We start from the raw sequence: 20,325 nt of genomic DNA, 5'->3' as shown, positions 1-20,325 counted from the left end.
TTAAAAGGAAACAATATGTGCAATTTGTCTAATCTATGACTAAGGGGACCAGAACTGTCTACAAGCCTTTGCAGAGTGGAACAAACAACAAAGAAGGAGAAAGATTGGTTTAGATTGGAACAAAGAGTATTATTAGGAGCAGTGGGAAGTGAAGGAAAGTATAGCCTGAACTGCCTAAGAATTTAATGTATTCCATTGTAAACCTTCACATTATATAACATTTCTTTAAACACTTCATTGTTGTTTTTTTTTGTGGAGGTCTCTGGCCTTTTCCAGAAATATCTGGGGTTTTACAGAATATCTGATGATGATTCATCATCTTTTTTTGTGTGTGTGTTTCTTTTAAATAGAAACAATAGAAAAAGTAGTTCTGGCTTGCAGTGACTGACTTGGAAGGCAACATCATCCACAGACTAATTACTAATTTTTAATAAACAGGATTACACAGGAAAAGGCTTTTTACAGAAGCTCACCCTCATTCCTGGGTTCTTGGAAAGGCAGGAGGGCACCAAGAGCTCCTCTGAGTCCACTTTAGAGACACCTGAGAAAGAGGACCGTGAAGAGGAAATGCTGGGGAGTTGATGGGAAAGAAGGAAATTGGTTGAATTCCCCAGAAAAAAACATTCACTGCAGGAGAAAACCATCTCCCCAAAAATTTATTCAGTGCCTTCCCAACTTTAAATATATATATATGTATGTGTGTATGTATATACACACATAGATCCACATATACATATTTATATATACACAGAAATATGTTTATACATGCATATATAGGGAACTGATTCTTTCCACAAGGAATTTCATAGGGAATTTTTAAAATATTTGCCAAATCTGGGTTGCAGAAGTTGGTTGATGGGGATATATTTTTTTTATGATCCCATAAGGTTGAATATTCTCCCCACAAACTGATGCAAGGTGTTCCAGGAGGATTTTTGAAGCTCTTGAGGGAAATGATCTGCACAGACAGACAGACAGACACATGGACTTTGCTGGTTCCAACACCTTCTAAGTGGACTTCAACTTGAAATGCTTCACATAAACAGTTGTCCCTTTTCTGGTTGGCTTTAACTTTTGGATTCAGAGGAATTCTGTGCTTTTCCTGAAGTCAGGATAATCTCAGCAGCACCTTTTTAAAATTCCATTGTTGGTTGATTTTAGAACATTTTTTTCTCTAATGAATTTACTCTCGGGCCCATGGTGTGACTCTTGGGAATGGGTGCAGGGATAGGAGTTGGACTCGATGATCCTTGTGGGTTCCTTCCAACCTGGCATATTCTGTGATTTTGTGACTCTGTGACGTGTAATCTCATGATATGTCCAGAAACTTTTTTTCCCCTCCCTGGAAATCTCCTATTTTTTAAATGGATGTCAATACTTGCACTCAGAGCAGGAAGGATTTGGGGAGGGGGAGGAAGATGCCACAAATTTGAGGTGTTTCCAGAGCAGGAACTGCTCTTTGAACCCGTGGTCCAGCCAATTAAAGGGTGTTCATATCATCCCTTGGAGCACCCGCGCCTTCTGGGAGGCTCCGTGGTGGGATCCAGACAAATCACCTCCCACACACACTGACTAATTACTGTTCTTTGCCCAATTAGCACATGCCAACACTCCAGGCAAAAGTAAAACAGCTGCACCCACTGAAATGAAGGCCAGGAGCCGAATCCAGAACGTGGCTCCTCTTCCCAGTTGTCCTTGTGGGAAATCCGTGGAAGTTGGAGCTTTGCTTTCCCATTCCAGCACGAAACCAAACAGGAGCTGCCAATGAACACACACACAACTCTGCTTCTGCTCCTGAAACACAGCGAGGAGCTGACACGAGGAAGTCAGAGGGATTCCAGGCCCGAGGTTTATTTTGTGCCCTTTTTAATTGCTTCAGATTCACATGAGAAAACCAGTAATTTCTCCTTTCTTTCTTAATTGCTCTCAACATTAAGAATCCAACTGCATTTTCCCCCCTTTCAATCATTGGACCCAACTGTTATTATGACATGTTTGGGTTTTTTTTTCCCTTTTCAGTGTTATTCTGCTGTTGATTTGCAGGGTGGATGGTTTATATTGCTAATTAGCAGCTATTAAAGCTGGTATCCCATTCAGGCCTTGATGAATGGAGATGGAAAGGAATAAGGCATCAGAATAAATCAGAGTATAAGGAACTGATTTTTCCTTCGGGAAATCTCTCTGAATTAAACTTGAATGTGCCTCTGTGTGTGCCTGTGAATATTATATATGCATTGTAGCACTATTGTTATGATATTTAAGATGTCTTTCCAGCCTGTCATTTAAGATCTGGATACTATAAAATATAAGAGTTATCTGGGAACAGAATCCTGTCTCCAGGATCCAATGAGCAACTGCAGATATCCAGGAGAAATATAAACACTGGGAAAAAAAAAATATGGGGAACTTATAACCAGTGTTCAGCAATCTTAAATTCAGTGACTTTCCAAGCCAGAGGTGTTAACAGTCCTTGATAGAAGTCACAGAAGGTATACTTGGAAATGATATCCTGGGAAAGCAGAATTCCTGGGAGAAGCAAAGGAAAGACCCTTTTGGCTCCTCATGGAGTTGGGGAATTGAATCTTGGAAAGAGTAAAGGTCAGGGATTCAGGAATTATGATTATTATATAGGAAAGGGACCTGCAGGTAAAATCACTGGTGAAGGGAAAGTGATTTCCAGGGACAACCCATCAAATGGACTCTGAGAAGCCCCAGACAGAGCCCAAAGCTCTGACTGAGCCTTGAAGTCCTGACACAGGAATCTTTATCCCCCTAAAAATATGAACCAGAGCTTCTTTTTAACGAGACATTTAGAAAGAAAACCAAGGGAAATATTCTGCCCCTTTGACTTCCCAGTCTTTCCCCTGACTGAGAACCCTATTTTTGGGATTTAGGGTGGCACAGGTTTCTTTCTTGTTGTATCTGAGGTGTCTTAAACCCCAACAGATCTTTATATGAACATTCACCCAGAAGAAACCACTCTTGTAATTCCATCCCATGGTGGAACATCAATTCCAACCCTTATCCCGTGTCTTTCCTTTTTTCTTGAAGTCTGTGACCTCTTGGTGGGATACATCAAAAACTCATCTGCCTCCAAATTCCCTGAAGTGAGGATTCCTGCCTTTATTGGGACAAAACAATTCCATGTTTTCCCATGGAAGAAGATTCCATGTGTGGTGGAAGCTGGCAGAGCTGCAAAAAGCCCAGTGAGATGGGCCAACAAATGTGAGCTCTGGCACTGGGGTGATGTTGCCCTGTGTTGGAGATCTCCATGTGGCTCCATCTGCAGAAGAAACCAATAAAAAAGAGTTGACAGATGAGGCTGGAGCAGGGAATCAAAGCCCATCTGGAACTAAATCTGGTGAGGGACAACAAGACAATTTTCTACAGGCATATTAATGGGAAGAGTAGGAAAAAATGCAGGCCTGCTGTTCAACAGGGTAGGAATTCTGGTGACAAAGAGCATGGAAATGGCCCAGGTATTCAAGGTCTTCTTCACTTAAGTCTTTACTGATAAGATCAGCCTTCAGAAATTCCTGGACCAGAGCAAGGAATATTTATCCTCAGTGGAGGAGAATCAAGTTGGGGAACACTAAGACAAACTAGACATGTAGAATTCATGGGCCATGACAGGATGAATCTGTTAATCCAAACTCCCAGGTCCCTTCCTGCCTGACTGCTCTCCAACCACTTTTTCCCAGCCCGTGGAGCTGCAGGGGTTGTTGTGGCCAAAGTGCAGGACCCGGCACTTGGCCTGGTTGAACCTCATCCCGTTGGAATCAGCCCATGGATCCAGCCTGTCCAGATCCCTCTGCAGAGCCCTCCTGCCTTCCAGCAGATCAACACTTCCCTCCAGCTTGGTGTCATCTGCAAATTTGCTGATGGTTCACTCCATCCCCTTATCCAGATGATCAATAAAGACATTAAACAGGACTGGGCCCAGCACTGATCCCTGGGGACACCACTGGTGACCGGATCCCAACTGGACGCAGCTCCATCCCCACCACTCTCTGGTCCTGTCCATCCAGTCAGTTCCTAACTCAGCATAGAGTGCCCCTGTCCAAGCCGTGGGCTGCAGCTTTTCCAGGAGTATCCCATGAGAGATGGTGCCAAAGGCTTTGGTGAAGTCCAGATAGACACACCCACAGCCTTCTCCTCATCCACCAGGTGGGACTGATGCCTGTTATCCAGTTGCTTCCAGCTTCCTACCTTCCCTGATGCCTTCCCTTCAGCCCTCATTTTGCTCTCCTTGCCTCCCTGTCCTTGCTTCAGTGGAAATGCAGCTCCCTGTCCTATTAAATTCACCAAAATTCAGTGCAACTTAACCCCAGCCCATTTTCAACGGGTTTTTCCTTCAACTTGCCCTAATTCAATCCATTTCAGGCAACTGCATCCCAGATAAATGCAATTCCAGGAATTTCATTAAAAATAATTTACTGATGGTAGACTCAGTCCCCTCATCCAGATCATCAATAAAGACATTAAACAGGACTGGGCCCAGCACTGATCCCTGGGGGCACCACTGGTAACCAAATCCCAACTGGATGCAGCTCCATTCCCCACCACTCTCTGGTCCCAGCCATCAGCCAGTTCTTAACCCCAAGTTGTCAACCACAATCTTTTCTTCTGCAAAACCATGAAATTTTACTTGAGAAATAATTACCAGAAAACCCATCAACTGGAAAAAGAGACAACCCCACACCCTGCCTGACAGTGAATAAGCCAAAACTGTGTGATATCAACCAGAACATAAATAGTTAAAACTGATACTTATTTTTAAGTGTCTAAAACTATAAAAAACAACTGCAAAAATGGTTCTGAAAAAAATTGCTGGTTGTTATGTTAAAGAAGGTTATGAGTCCCTGTTGTGAAAAAGCAATTTCTGTCTTCCTTTTTTTTCTTCATTGTGCTTATGGTTCTTAGGAAGTTTTGGACAGAGAAGTTGGAAGAAAAGCAGTTTGTTTGATTGATTTTGTGCTGAGCTCTTTGACAAGGCAACCTTCCACTTCCAGCTACACATTGAAAACAGACATAAAACGGGGGACACTTGGTCAGGTGGGAAAGTCAGAAAACAGGGGAACTCACAGAAATGTGTGACCAAACCTCATGAAATATAGAAGAGAAGAGGCTTTTCCTCAGGGACCCCAAAATGCAGTTTTGTTGCAAGGCAGAAGACCCTGGAAAGTGCTGGACTAATGATGGGAGAAATGGATCTCTTTTCTAAGACAATAATCAAAGAATAAAATAACTTTGCTTTAAACAATTTTTTTTCTCCTTTTTCCCAGCACACCCAAAGACCTTCCTTGAAACAATGCATTTATGGAGCTGGAGTTCCCAAAAGAAAATATTTACAGATTCAAAGACAGATCTGTGGGTTTTTTGTGCTCACTTTAATTCAAATTTTGGGTAAAATCCACTCCAAAGCTCTCTCTGACCCAGGCCCCATCACACTGGCACTGAAGGGCCTCTCCAAACTGGACTGTGCCTAAAAGTTTGTAGAATCACAGAATGGTTTGGGTAGGAAGGGACCTTAAAGATCATCCAGTCCCAACCCCAGGAACACCTTCCACTAGACCTGTTTGCTTAAAGAAAAAATTATGTGTTTGTGAGTTTATTTATATAAATATCTCCATTTGAATTGCTCAGTACATTTGTGTTGGTTCTTAATTGGTAGATTTTGTGAGCTTTGCTTTTTCTTTCTTTAATTTCACTTATGTTGTAGCAGAGGCTGATTTTTTACATGCCCCAGCCCCTGGGAGACACCAGCAGGTGAAATTTGCCCTTTGGTCTAATGGAAAAATAATGATTCCCTGGAGTAATTACTTTGGTTCCTGCAGGATTATGGAGGGAGCCTTTCTTTCTTTCTTTCTTTCTTTCTTTTTCTTTCTTTTTTCTTTCTTTTTCTTTCTTTCTTTTTTTCCTTCCTTTCTCTTTCTTTCTTCCTTCCTTTCTTTCTCTTTCTTCCTTTCTTTCTTCCTTTCTTTCTTCCTTTCTTTCTTTCTTTCTTTCTTTCTTTCTTGCTTTCTTGCTTTCTTTCTTTCTTGCTTTCTTGCTTTCTTTCTTTCTTTTTCTTTCTTTTTTCTTTCTTTTTCTTTCTTTCTTTTTTTCCTTCCTTTCTCTTTCTTTCTTCCTTTCTTTCTTTCTTCCTTTCTTTCTTTCTTTCTTCATTCTTCTCTCTGTCTTTCTCTATTTCTCTCTTCCTTTCTTTCTTTCTCTTTCTTTCTTCCTTTCTTTCTTTCTTTCTTTCTCTTTCTTTCTTTCCTTCCTTCCTCCCTTCCCTCCTTCCCTCCTTTCCTCCTTCCTTCCCTCCTTCCTCTCTTCCTTCATTCCTTCCCTCCTTCCTCTCTTCCTTCATTCCTTCCCTCCTCCCTCTCTTCCCTCCTCCCTCCCTCTCTTTCCTTTTCCTCCCCCTCTCTGACATTTTTACTGACTTTTGGGAACCGATTTTTCTTCCCAGACCTCAATATTCCTATATTTTTACACTGCTAATGGAAATCTTTAAAAAGCAGCATCTGGCTGAGGAGGGAACTTCAAGACCAAACCATCCCAGACCAATGGAGCAGAACAACCTGGAGGTCAAGGAGATGCAACTCCTCATTTTTGGAATCTGCCTCTTGGCTGCTGGCTTGGAGAAGCCTTCCCTGAATCCTTGGTATCCTCTCCTCAGAAAACCCTGGAAACAAAGAGTCAGAGCTTGTGTTGGCATTATGGGAACTAAAAAACACTCTACAGCCTTGGGAAGTACTAAAACCAGAGGATTTATTTGGGAATCCATTGAAAGGAGTTAGAATGGTGTGAAAACCCCATAAAAATCAGATAAACCTCCACCTGCATTCCTGAAAAGGCGACTTCTCCCTGTAAACTGGTGTATTGTGACAGCAAACACATGGAAAGGGAGAGACAACTGTATCTCTGAACGCAAGGTTGCATCTCCCAGGATTCTTTCCAGTCCCTCAGGACACTGCTCAGGTCAGCTCGTATCTGCCTTCCCAACATAGTCCTTGGCCTGTGCTGTTCTCCAAACCACACACTGGGTTTGTCCTGGCTGAATTCCCGTTGGCACAGGCCAAACATCCCAGAATGGAACAGGATGGATCGTCACAGGCCGGGATTTGCTGTTATGTGCCCTTCCCTAGATTAAGATCATGGAATCATAGAAGGGTTTAAGTTGGAGGGGACTTCGAGATCATCCAGTTCCAACTCCCTGCCCTGGGCAGGGACATCTTCCACTTTCTTTCACAACCTTTCAGGTTGCTCAGAGCTCCATCCAACCCGGCCTTGGACACTTCCAGGGATGGGGCAGCCACACCTCCTCTGGGAAACCTGTTCCAGTGCCTCCTCCAAAACGTTCTGTGGGACCTGACCTTCGTGAAGGCTTCTCTTTGAAACCAAACTATTTTATTCTGACAACTTCCCACAAATAAGAGGATTTAACCTGCCCAAAGAAGGATCTATTCCTTGTGCCTCTCTCTAACCAAGCCACTGTCCAAACAAGCAGCAGTTTTCCTGTTCCAGTTTGGTTTTACTCCAAACAAACATCAAACCAAACAAAAATATCCCACTGGTTGCTTTGCCCAGACGCCTGAGAAGGATGGTGCCTTCAGAGACTTGTTTTTGTCCTTCCTACAAAGGAAATAAGTCTGGCATTTACAGGAGAGTGTTATTTTTAGTTATCCCCATTGTGTTTCCTCTTCTTTGTGTGTCATTGACACTGCTGGGTGTTACCACTGAGTGACAATTTTGGCAAATTCACAATTGTTGCACCCCAAGATACCTTGGTTTACCAAGTCTTCCTGGGTTTTGTTGTTTCAGAGCACCCAGTACTCCCCAAAATACACAAAAGAGGGTGGTTATTTGCAGAAAACGAAGTTCTACATTTCTCTTTGTGTCTTGATGCTTTGTGGACTTTATTTCACGCCGGTGAATTGAAGGAGAACATCCTGAATTAAATATAGACAAGTCTAGGAAAGGTGCCAGCTAATAAACACCCCGGCAAACAGGGAATCCCACCTGCTGGCAGGTGCCTCTCTCTGGTTTTATGGGATCAGAGCAACGTGCTCAGGAATATTACACCATTCTGAGCCATTCCAAGGAATTCCCAGAGCGGGAAATTGCCAGGATGCAATGGATGTTGCCACAGATCTCTCCCAGCAGAGTTCAAAGCGGAACAGAAGGATATGGATAGATGAGAACACAAACTGAGACACTCAGGTTAAATTGGTCCTTGGAATAAACCAGGCAAGAAATTATGGTTGCTGAACTATTTTTTGTCGCTATTAATAGAAAAAAAAAAGAACCCCAAAATATAAAAAAGATTATTCTTCACACCTTTGAGGGAGATATGGAGGGATTGTTGCTTCCCCAACTGCCAGATATTAAGAAAATGAGAAATGCAAAATGATTGTTGTTTGAAAACTTCACCATTTTTCTAGTTACCCAAGAGAATTTTGGGGAAATTTGAAGGCATTCAACTCCAATAAATAAAAATTACAAATACAGACACTAGGAAGTGTTAAAATTCTCGAGAGTGAGATAGAGCAGGGAGTAGAAATCCTACTGATGGTGGATGAATTAACCTAAAATATTGCCTCTGCAAGAAGGACCCACCATTTGCTGATGAAAGAAAGCCCTCCTAATATTTTCCAGATATGGATTATTGATTTTTTAGGCTGGGAGAACGAAAAATATGCAGCATTTAGGCTCAGTTCTACCCCTGTGATTGGTCTGGTTTCACATGCTCCGTGAATTCTTACGGTGACTTTGGGCTGGATTCTTCTCCTTGAACAAACACAAAAGCCTGAGGTGACAATTCCATGATCAACAAGTTAAAAAAAATTAGGCAAATTCACTAGTTTTGATGAGGAAAATCAGTGTGTCAGTAGGACCTCCTGCCCCCATCAGCTCTTCACTGGGAAGGAGGGAATGAGATCTCTCAGCTTTCACAGGGGCACAGCACGGAAAATTATTTTGGAAGGCCGAGAGTGATCAAAGCAGCAGGGAAATCAAAGCTGGACTTTGATAATAAAATTCACAGAGGTGGAAAGGAAAAGGTTCTTCCTCCAGAGGGTGGGCTGGGCAGTGAACAGGTTCCTCAGGGAATGGGCACAGCCCCAAATCTGCCAGAGCTCCAGGAGAATTTGGACAACGCTCTCAGGGACAGGGTGGGGTTGTTGGGGTGTCTGTGCAGGGCCAGGAGTTGGACTCGATGATCCTTGTGGGCCCTTCCAATTCAGGATATTCCATGATTCCATGACCTCATGAGGTCAGTTATCCCAGGTTTTGCCATAAGAAATGGGCAGTTCCACCTGGGTCCACCCTGATCCACTTACGTAGGAATGTTGTTGTTCTTCCCACACCAAGCACTTCCCACAACAATCAATTCCTGAGCCTCCCTGAGGAAAAGATTTTGGAAACTTCCAAGCTTATCTCCTTTCCTGGGCCATTTTCCATGGATCTGCCCTCTGGATTGTTCCCTTAGTTCCAAAAAAGGCTTTTACATACCTGTTTTATCAACTCCTCCTGTGACACATCTGAGTTCTCTACGTTTATTTTTAGGATTTTTGTGAGGATTTGAATAGTGGTTCAGGAGAAATAAACACACATAACACTTCTTACAGGTTTGGAAATTTGCCTTTGTGTCTCAATTCCAGATGATTTTTTGACAGTGTGAGTTGGGCATTCGGAGGAATATGGATTTTTGGTGGACTTTGGTGACATAAAATGAAAAGTCTGGGCCATCCATCAAGAGATCTCTGTCTTTAGACTTTTATGTAAGGAACAGATAAAACAACCCCCAAAAAACTAAAGACATGGTCCAAAACATCGATTCTGATTAGCCCAGAGCATTTTAAGTGACACCTCCGTGTTGCAATCCCACTAAGCCTGTGCTAAATATAAATAAAAAATATATATAATATAAACATCCTGTACTAAAAGCAACTCCTGAAGGGAGATCCCTGAAGAAAGCAAAGCTACACTTTCAGGACGTGAAGAGAGGCAATTAAAGGATCAAAGCCAACCAATCTAGGATCTAAAATCAATTAATTGCTCTTTGAAAGTAAATGAATTAGAGAAAAGGATGCTGTTGCTGGTCAACCAGGTGCTCTGATAGTTCCTGGGATGATGGTTTGAAGTAGCTGGGAATTAAAAACTCTCTTCCAATTGTTTCTTATTTTTTCTCTTCCTTAATTTTTCTCTTTTACACTCTCTTCCGATTGTTTCTTCCGATTGTTTCTTCCATAGTTTTTCTCTTTGTAGCCTGTTTAGGTATCCAACACATTTTTAAGACTTTCACCATCCATAAAACTCCTTCTTGCTCTTCAGTCTCCATGAAAATGTCTGTTCCTTTGTGATTTTCAGACACTGGACATTGATATCCCATAATATTTTTCTCCAGACAGGTGGTGTCTTAAATTGTCATGTACATAAGGGACATTTCAACGTGACTGCTCCTCATTAACCCGCAGAGATTTTTCAGATTCCAACTAAGAGCCAGGAGAGGAATCAGCTCCAGTCCTTTCAAGACCTCCCATCCCCCACAACTTCTGCTCTCATTTTTTAAATACCTTTTCCTCTGCCATTTCATCCCACACAAGTGAACCATGGCAGCTTTCCTGGGTATCCTTTGCATTTTCAGAGCTTACAGGGCATGGAAAAAAATCAGGGATGATATTGCAAGTGTCTGGAAAATGGATCTTTTCTGTGATGAAAAGAGAAAAGAAGGTAATGTCTATTTTTCGTGTGTTCTAGGTCAGCAAAACTGGGGAAACTCCATGCTGGTCACATGGGAAACATGTGAACTGCAGCTACTCTTAACCACAGGCTCATGTGCTACAGATAAACATCACATGGAAATATGGAATTATAGAATCATTAAGGTCAGAAAAGACCTCCAAGGTCATCGAGTCCAACAATTAACTCAGGACTGCCAAGGCCACCACTAACCAATGTCCCCAAGTGCCACATCCACACAGCTTTTAAATCCCTCCAGGGATGGGGACTCCACCACTGCCCTGGGCACCTGGGCCAGGGCTGGAAAACCCTTTCAGTGAAGAAATTGTTCTTAATTTCCAGTATCAACCTTCCCTGGTGCAACTTGAGGATGTTTCCTCTCATCCTGTCCCTTGTTCCCTGGGAGCAGAGCCCGACTTCCCCCCGGCTCCAACTTCCCACCAGGGAGTTGTAGAGAGCAAGAAGGTCCCCCCTGAGCCTCCTTTTCTCCAGGTTGAGCCCCCCCAGCTCCCTCAGCTGCTCCTGGTGCTCTAGACCCTTCCCCAGTTCCGTTCCCTTCCCTGGACACCCTCCAGCCCCTCAATGTCTTTCTTGTCCTGAGTGGCCCAAAACTGATCCCAGGATTTGAGGCAGTTCGGGCTGTTTTCTGCTCTGAGGAGGAGGCTGAGAACTGACCTGGTCAGCGCATGCAGAGCAGGGTCTCCAGACAGCTGGCTTTAAATATCTGGGTTTAAATAAGTTAATTAAAACTCTCTTACAACAAAGGCTCTGCATTAACCACTAACTGGAGGGGGCAGCCAGACATTTTGGGGTCAAGGTTAAGCCCATACTTTTTCTCTCCCTCCTCTGTAAGGAGGTTTGGAGATACAGGAGATAAAGACATGGGAGCAATCATTGGGAAGGAGAAATCCTTTCCCAATTTCCAGGAGCTGGGGGAAGCTTCAGGTATGAAACCATAATATGTATTTTTAAAACCCTAAGAGCAGACTGTGCTGCAGCCCTGGAGAGCAAAGGCTGAACATCTCTCGTCCAGTGGGTTGTTTTTTACAATCACAGGCTGGTTTGGGTTGAAAAGGACCTTAAAACTTATTTCATTCCAAGCCCTCTGCCATGGGCAGGGACACCTTCTGCTATCCCAAGTTGCTCAGAGCCCCAGCCAGCCCACTGTGGGGCTTCTCCTGGGTGACACATGAGTCACTGAACCTCCAGTGGCTCAGGCAGGTCTCGGACTCACTGTTCAAACTCAGTTTCAGGCTGATCTCAATATTTATCTCATAAAAAACAGCTCCTTTGACTGGCTTCAAAGCAGTGATATTTCTATGAGAAATGTCTCCTTTCAGGGGATTTGCCTTTTTTTTTTTTTTTAAGAACAAAGCAAACAGCCCCTCCTTCCCCTTCACTCCAATCCCAAACTATCACTTGACATTTTTCAGTCTTCTACCAAAGCCCTCAAAGTTTTATGTCTCATCTGAAAAAGATTTTGGTACTGAAATGTTTTATGAGAAAAGTAAACACTGTGGCCATTTTCCCCATGGTCTTGCTTTTCTTGTAGCTCTGTCACAATAAAATCCATGAGTTTTTCTTGGTGCTGGCTCTGGGGAATTTTAATGTGGCCATCAGGAACCCAGTGCACAGAATCCCAGAATCATTGAGGTGGGAAAAGACCTCCCAAGTCATTGAGTCCAGTCTGTGCCCCATCCCCACCTTGTCACCCAGCCCAGAGCACTGAGTGCCACGCCCAGGCCTTCCTTGGACACCTCCAGGGATGGGGACTCCACCACCTCCCTGGGAACTCTATCCCATTACTTAACAACCCTTTCCAATAAGAATTTTTTCCTGAATTCCCCACCCCAGTTTGCTGAGCAGTTCCCTGGGTAGCACCATCAGTTGTTTCAATGTTGATCTTCAAAGATCCAGCCCTCGGGTTTTGTGCATCCTGGTGCTCCTGGAGTGGCACTGACCTCTGAGTCCAACTGTCTTCCCTAAATGTGGTGGAATTAGCAATCACTACACTGGAAAATCACAGAATGGTTTGTGTTGGAAGGGACCTTAAGGATCATGTTGTTCCAACCCTTTGCCATGGGCAGGGACACCTCCCACTAGACCAGGTTGCTCCAAACCCTGTCCAACCTGGCTTTGAACACTTCCAGGGATGGAGCAGGTCATGGTTTGGCACATTATAGAAACATTATTCACAGCTGTTGTGTTCTCACTCCATAATTAACATATTAATCAGTGAAGGGAAGAGGATTTGGGAAAATCTGGTGTCACAGTGATCTTCTGTCTCTATTTCTGCTGCATTAATTTATATTTCAACATATGTTGGGGTGTCATTTATGGTGAATTCCTGTCAAAGCTGGTTCTGCTTAACACAGAGATCTTCCCATGGAGACCTGTCAATAGGCATATGTTGGATTATATCTAAATTTTCCTTTCTGTTCAATGCCCTGAACTTATATTTACAGTGAATGATTTCACAGATTTCCTTTCCATATCCCCAGGATTTATTTATAGAGAGTGGAAAGAACATTGGGTTGTTTTCTTTACTAATTTGTCACTTTTAATGCTTGTCCCCCAGATTTCATTTCTGCAAATAAACAGAAGAAAGAATATGCAAATCCAGCTTATACTTCTGGAGGTTTCTCCATATCAAAAGGATTCAGAATTAAAAGAAAAATATGAGAGAGAAAAGCTGAATTAATTTTATTCGGTTCCTTACAGCCTGGCATATTCTGTGATTCTGTGAACACAATCCTTTACAGAGGATTCCTAGTTTTCCATCAAAAAACCTTCCTTCTATAACTCCTCACATTTTTCACCCAGAATGTCTTCAGATGCTAAAAGAATAAAGTAGCTTTTTGGATAGAGCTGCTAAAAAAATAAAAACTTCTCACCTTTAGAACTTGAAAATTCTCTTTTTCCACAATATTTTTTAATTCAGTCCTCAGACTTTCTGGGTTTTAATTAAAACTTGAAGAATTCTCACAGATACAACTTTGACGAAAAAAGACATTTTTCATCCCTGTAAAATCATTATTTCTTCCAGCAGTCACAGGTTTCCTTGGAATCATAGCTGAGGGAAGATCCCTCTTAGTCAGTGTCATGGAAAAGATGTTTTCTAGGGAGTTTCATCAAGTTCTTATTTCTTGTTTACAAATAGGGAATATCCCACAACTTTCTGCAGTGTTTGAAAAAAAAGGCCTCATCATGGTGGATATTTTATCCCACACTGCAAGAGCTGTTCGTCCAGCCCCCCAAATACACACCCTAAAAAGGAAAACAGGCCAAACATCTCTGCCTTTCTCCCTCCCCTATTTCAAGATGATGAAAGCAAAGCTTTGGGCTATGAAAACCTCTGTCCATAACTTTTTTTTTCCCCCTCAGAAAACAACAAATAGATACAGGAATGGAAATGTTCTTCTCCCCACAAACACATTTTTGAACACAAGGGATGGACGGAATTGCTGCCCAGAAAAAAAATGACAACCAAATTACTTGGGTTTTTCCTCACAGGGAGTGACTCTTGCTCCTCCCACCTGATTTTTGGATCATCCAGATTTTACTTTTTCAGCTTTTGCGTAGTCTTAACCAACTGATCCCATGGAGCCAGGCTGGGAGAGCTGGGGGTGTTCAGCTTGGAGAAGAGAAGGCTTCAAGGAGGCCTTTGAGACCCTTCCAGTGCCTAAAGATGCTCCCAGAGAGTTGTAGAGGGACCTGGGACAAGAGATGGAGTGACAGGACACAAGGAATGACTTCCTACTGCCAGAGAATAGGGATAGATGGGATATTGGGAAGGAATTCTTCCCTGGGAGGGTGGGGAGGCCCTGGCACAGGTTGCCCAGAGAAGCTGTGGCTGCCCCATCCCTGGAAGTGTCCAAGGCCAGGTTGGATTGGGCTTGGAGCAACCTGGACTAGTGGAAGGTGTCCCTGCCCATGGCAGAGGGGTGGAACTGGATGATTCTGAAGGTTCCTTCCAACCCAAACCATTCCACGATTCCATGATTCAATGATTCTATGAAGGCCTCTCTAATTCCTGTTACAGATTTCCAATGACATTTAAATCCTGGTCTAGTGGAAGATGTCCCTCCCTATGACAGAGAGTGGGACTGGATGATCTTTAAGATTCCTTCCAATCCAAATCATTCTACGATTCAATGATTGCAAGAGACTTCTTGTCCTCCTGGAACCGCCATGATGGAAAAGCCAATTTACCACCATCTCCACCCTCCCCAGGCTGGACTCTCGGAATGTCCTCCAACATACAGATGAATCCCGTTAAATGAGAGTCACTTTTACTCTTGTCTTCCTTGGAGGAACTTTAAAACTGTTTGGTTTTGCAAGAGTTGTTGAAGTTTTCTGGTTCATTTAGAGGTTGGGCTGAGACTTCTTTGGATGCTCCCCGAAGACACAAACCCTCTGTGCTTCAGAGTACCCCGGAAATGTTTACCCAGACCTTCCACAAATAAGAGGTTTTTATTGCTGTCATAGCTAAGAGCATCCTTAAAAATTATAAACTGAATTTAGATTCTAATTTTATAAAGCAATATTATAAAATACTAATAAAATATGGTGAAAACACCGGTGCAATATTTTTTTCCTGTAAACCTATTAAAGTTGTGAATGGGGAAATTGTGCCCTTCCAATCATACAATCATCAAGGTTGGAAAAGACCTCCAAGATCATCAAGTCCAATCTTCCACTCAATATCACCATTCCCACTAAACCATGTCCCCAAGTGCCACATCTACTTGTTTTTTGAACAATTCCAGGGGTGGGGATTCCACCCCTTCCCTGGACAGCCTGTTCCAATGTTTAATCAATCTTTCAGTGAATGTTTATATATTTCAAATAATCTCTACTATTACATCTCCAGGACATTTTGCAAAGGAAATTCTTGACACAGGTACCCACCTAGAACTGAAATGGAGACAGCTCTGGGGAAGGATTCATGTCGTTGTGGAACAAGACCAGAAACCAGGAATGATACAAGAGAGAATTCCCAAATCCTCGAGTATTCGTCCAGTGCATTTGGAGAGTGATTTGACTTAGATCATAGAATGGTTTGGATTGAAAGGGACCTTCAAGATCATGCAGTTCTAACCCCCTGCCATGGGCAGGGACACCTCCCACAAGCCCAGGTTGCTCCAAGCCCAGTCCAACCTGGCCTGGAACACTTCCAAGGATGGGGCAGCCACAGCTTCCCTGGGTAACCTGTGCCAAGGCCCCATCACACTCACAGGGCAGAATTTTTTCCTAATATCTGATGTTCCAGTTGTGTAGATCTGGTGGAAGTACACGGGGCAGGATGGGAGGTGTGAGTGTGAGAAGGACAGAGCAAGTGTCATAGAACCATAGAACCATAGAGTCATAGAATCATGGAATCACAGAATGGTTTGGGTTGGAAAGGACCTTAAAGATCACTTAGTTCCAACCCTCTGCCATGGGCAGGGACGCCTTCCACTATCCCAGGTTACTCCAAGCCCTGTCCAACCTAGCCTCGGACACTTCCAGGGATGGGGCAGCCACAGCTTCTCTGGTCAACCCGTGCCAGGGCCTCACTATCCTCATTAGGGAAGAATTTCTTCCTAATATCTAACTTAAAGGTCTCCTCTTTCAGATTTAGTTGCCAAGGTGTTTTCTCAGACTGATGAATCACCAGACAGAGCCTCCTGCACCTTCAACTCTGTGACTCCTTCATAGTCCTGCCCCAACATGGATCTCACCCCACCCCAACCCTGCTGGCTGTTTTGGGAGGCTGTTCCAAACCCTCCTCTGGCTTTGATGATTAGAAATGTTTTGCCTTTCCAGCCAACATTCATCTGAGATGAGTTTTTAGCTCTTTGTCCCTGTGCCAGCTTTATCCTGCAGCTAAAATAATTGTTCCTCCTTCCTTCTGCCTGTCTAGAGGCAGAGTCTGGAGACCAGGCACAACTCCTACTCAGCTTCCAGCTCAAGCCAAGCTCTTCTAGTCTTTTCTATTTAAAGAATCTCTTCTTAGCTCTGACAGTCCTTGCTTTTCCTTCATGGATTTCGTGTGGAATCCATCTTTCCTTGTGACATTCCAAACAAGCTCCCAGCTTGTGTAAGAACTTTGCTCTCATTACAATCCTCTCTCCTAATCCAGTGAAACAGCATCACATCCACCTTTTTCACAAAGCTTTGTAAACTCGTCAGTCCCACTAATAAGTGCATCTGAAACTCAGGAATTTAATATTCCATCCTTTAGGATTGGACTGGAGCTGAAACTTAGGTGTGAACATTCACAGTTTATCTTTTGCATGACAGAGCAACCAGAAAACCCAGATCTGAGAACTCAGACTCATCCTAGACCAGATATTTGTAAATCAGCTGATTTTTACTTTCAGAAATGGGAAGAAGTTTAGACTTTAACTTGTTGATTCCAATATATACCTATATGCACACAAATTTTATACACACAGGCACATATATATATAGAATAAACACATGCACACACAGTGCATCTACCAGCCTTTTCAAAGATTCTGTAGTTTCCCACTTTTTCCTCCAGATTCATCCCATACAACCCAACTTCCCCTAGTTTTTCACACGTGGTTAATGTTCATAACTGCCCTGTGAGTCAGTTGTAAATACAGGTTATTTTTCTTCTTTTTCATTCCAACTTGTCCCAGAAATAAGGCAAGGAAGAACCCAGAGAAGGGACTTCAGCCACAGCAAATTAAGTGTAAATTATAGAGTAATTAGTAAATCATCAGTGTCTTACAGGCCAACTCCTGATTTCACTGCAAAGCTTGCTTTTTGCTTTAAAGGCAAACAAAAACTCCAAGGGTCAACCTTGCACTTCAGTGCTTCCCAATCCAGTGTGAGAGATCTTAGCACAAACTTTTCCTGAAATTCTCCATTAAATGGAAGCTCAACTCCATCCCCACCTATGCAGTGACCTGCAACGTGTGTCCCCTCATGTCCACACGTCCCTGGCTCCGGTTACTGCTCGTGACATCTCACCACATCTCACAAGGTTTGTGTCCCATCCCTTGGGCACCCTTTGGATATCACAGGGATGGCAGTTGGGTGGCAGACATGTTCATGGCAATATAATTTGCTGAGAGATTTGTTTTTTCAAGTCAGCCCAAGACAATGATAAAATTAGGGGCTGAAAATGGGCAGAGAAACTACAGGATTAATCCCTGTTATTCGCCCAAGAAATGCTCCTTCCTGTAGCCCTGTTTTGGGACACTTCCCCTTATTGTAATATTTCCTTTGTTTTTTTGGTTTTTTTTTTTGTTTCTTTGTTTGTTTGGATGTTTTTATCAGTACATCTCTATCTTTAAGACTAGCAATTTTAACCATTTCTTAAATTTATAACTTAAAGAACTAAGAAATGCTGGTGGGAATTGCAAAATATTTTCAAAGAATCACGCAACGGTTTGGGTTGGAAGGGACATTAAAAATCATCTCATTCCAACCCCCTGCCATGGGCAGGGACACCTTCCAGTATCCCAGGTTTCTCACAGCTCCGTCCACCCTGACCTTGAACACTTGCAGGGATGAGGAGTCCCCAACCCCTCTGGGCAACCTGTGCCAGGGCCTCACCATTCTTATAGGATAGAATTTCTTCTGAATATCTCATCTAACCCTACCCTGTGCCAGTTTGAAGCCATTCCCCCTTGTCCTGTCACTCCATCCCTTGTCCCAAGTTCCTCTCCAGCTCTCCTGGAGAGAGAGGCCCCTTTAGGCCCTGGAAGGGGCTCCAAGGTCTTCCTGGAGCCTTCCCTTCTCCAGGTGAACACCCCCAGCTCTCCCAGCCTGGCTCCAGAGCAGAGGGGTTCCAGCCCTTGGAGCATCTCCATGGCCTCCTCTAGACTTCTTCCAACACCTCCACATCTTTCTTATGTTGAGGAACCCTGAGCTGGACTTTTCTCCAGGTGGGTTCTCGCAAGAGCAGAGTAGAGGGGCAGAATCACTTCCCTCAACTTACTGGTCGTGCTTCTTCCCAGGATCCAGTTGGTATCTGGTTTGCAAATACTCACTGCTGAGCAATGTTGAGCTTCTCAGGATGGTGTTTGAGGATCTCAGGACATGGACTGACCTTTTAATCTTCCCTGAAACCCTTGGTCCCATGTTCACCACTCACATTTGGTTTATGACCCACCTCCTGAGCCCTCCTGGCTCCTGCTTTCCAGCACAGCAATTAATTCCTGCAGTTAATGATCATCCATGCACCATCCTCTTCTCCATGGAGGTGACAATGCAGTGGCCATGAAAATACATGGAAAAAGGAAAGGAAAGAGCTGCCATCAGACTGGTGTGGGTCAGACACCCCAACAAACCCCAGGGCAGTGAGGCAGACACCTCTCTCAGGATTTCTTGCTTGGCATCAGGACACTGGGATTATCTGTCCCCAGACAGGTGACCTCCTGTCTCCAGTTTATGTGAAACCCCCCTTTTTAATTAATCATTTCATTAGTCATTTAACAGAGATATTTTGGTTGCTGTGTCTATTAAACTGAATTAGGTTATGGTATTTTAATGCCACATGAGGAAAAGGCAACCTTTTCTTTTTCCTTTCACTCACAAGTGACATTTTCTTTGAATTTTGTCTTTTGCAACCAAGATAAATAAAAATAAATCGAGTTTGAGACTGAAGTTTGTTGTTTTGAACTCCCTTCCTCTAGAAATGAGCTTTTTTTTTTTTTTTTCCCCACCAGAAAGTTCAGTATGTGTGACAACAAAGGTCTTTTCGGTCTTTTATGAGCTGGTCACATGAGAGTTGACTATGCAGTCACAGCTGTTCCTCTGTGCCATCCCTTGGAAGCTCAAATGCCTCATGAAGTTCAAATTTATTGGCACGGTAAGACCATTTCATCTGGGTCTCATCTACTGTGGTTGGTGCTTTCACTTCTCATTAGCTCAGGATTAGGTGAATAATGAGCTGTAGACAGCAGAATGTAAGGACCAAGACATTTCAAGCTCACAGACAAGCCAAACAAGCCTTTTTAAAACAAGATTCTTGCATATAAATGTCAGAATTCTGCCTACTTGGCTTATTGTATAAATATCTGGTTTTGTCTTGTTTTTTTAACGAATCGGTGCCTCAATTTCCTCTCAAGTTACATAAGAATAAATAAGGTCATCACTTCAAAGGAGAAAGGAGGGAAAAGGATACTTCAACCTTCCCAAAATGCTTGGAAGTTCACAGAGAGGGAAATTATAATTTTATCAGTTCTCCAAGAGTTTTCATGCTCAAGAAAGCTTGTTCCAAGCTCAAACTTTTGTTCTATGTGACTTTTCAGCCACAGAGAATAAACCTCCTGCTGTAAAGCTTCAACCCTGCACAGGTTAAAGCTGGAGACTTGAACCAGAAAAGAAAGACAAGTCTGGACTTCAGTGCTGAACTGAAACTCGATAGTTTTGTGCTGTTAACAGGAAAAGTTGAAGGCAAAACACACAGTTCAATCCTGCTTTTCATCAGTGCCACCAGGAGGAGCAGAGAAACAGTGAGTGCAACCCCAGGCAAAGAAGGGAAGAGCTGGGAGGGCAAAGGAAGATGCAACAGGGGCAGACGTGGGGTGGGAAAAGTCATGACCTGACAGCCCTGCAAGACACCCATTGCTC

The 20,325-nt window shown here is 43.2% G+C and overlaps 2 long non-coding RNA genes across 6 annotated transcripts in view; one reads left to right on the top strand and one right to left on the bottom strand.

Moving 5' to 3' along the window:
• Positions 1–3,232: 3,232 nt before the first annotated feature.
• On the bottom strand, positions 3,233–16,083 carry LOC108503949. Of its 5 annotated transcripts, none has more exons than XR_001876937.1 (6): positions 15,969–16,058; positions 12,581–12,713; positions 11,407–11,455; positions 10,566–10,699; positions 6,570–6,673; positions 3,233–3,283 (listed from the first exon to the last, which is right to left on the bottom strand). It is a non-coding gene; the product is annotated as an uncharacterized LOC108503949 (long non-coding RNA). The 5 variants fall into 5 exon arrangements; XR_001876938.1 differs by lacking the exon at positions 3,233–3,283 and adding an exon at positions 15,643–15,665 and having other exon boundaries at positions 6,430–6,673; positions 15,969–16,083; XR_001876936.1 differs by lacking the exon at positions 3,233–3,283 and having other exon boundaries at positions 6,430–6,673.
• A 3,480-nt stretch (positions 16,084–19,563) lies between these two features.
• LOC108503954 overlaps positions 19,564–20,325 on the top strand; it is a 7,829-nt gene continuing 7,067 nt past the window's right edge. The window contains exons 1-2 of the long non-coding RNA XR_001876944.1: positions 19,564–19,630; positions 20,004–20,207. This is a non-coding gene — a long non-coding RNA (uncharacterized LOC108503954). The remainder of the gene's footprint in view (positions 19,631–20,003; positions 20,208–20,325) is intronic.

Source organism: Lepidothrix coronata, unplaced genomic scaffold, assembly GCF_001604755.1.
Source record: "Lepidothrix coronata isolate B3197 unplaced genomic scaffold, Lepidothrix_coronata-1.0 Scaffold148, whole genome shotgun sequence".
NCBI classification, from domain to species: Eukaryota; Metazoa; Chordata; class Aves; order Passeriformes; family Pipridae; genus Lepidothrix; species Lepidothrix coronata.
The sequence above is the reverse complement of the archived record's forward strand: the minus strand, read 5'-3'. Positions and strand labels throughout refer to the sequence as shown.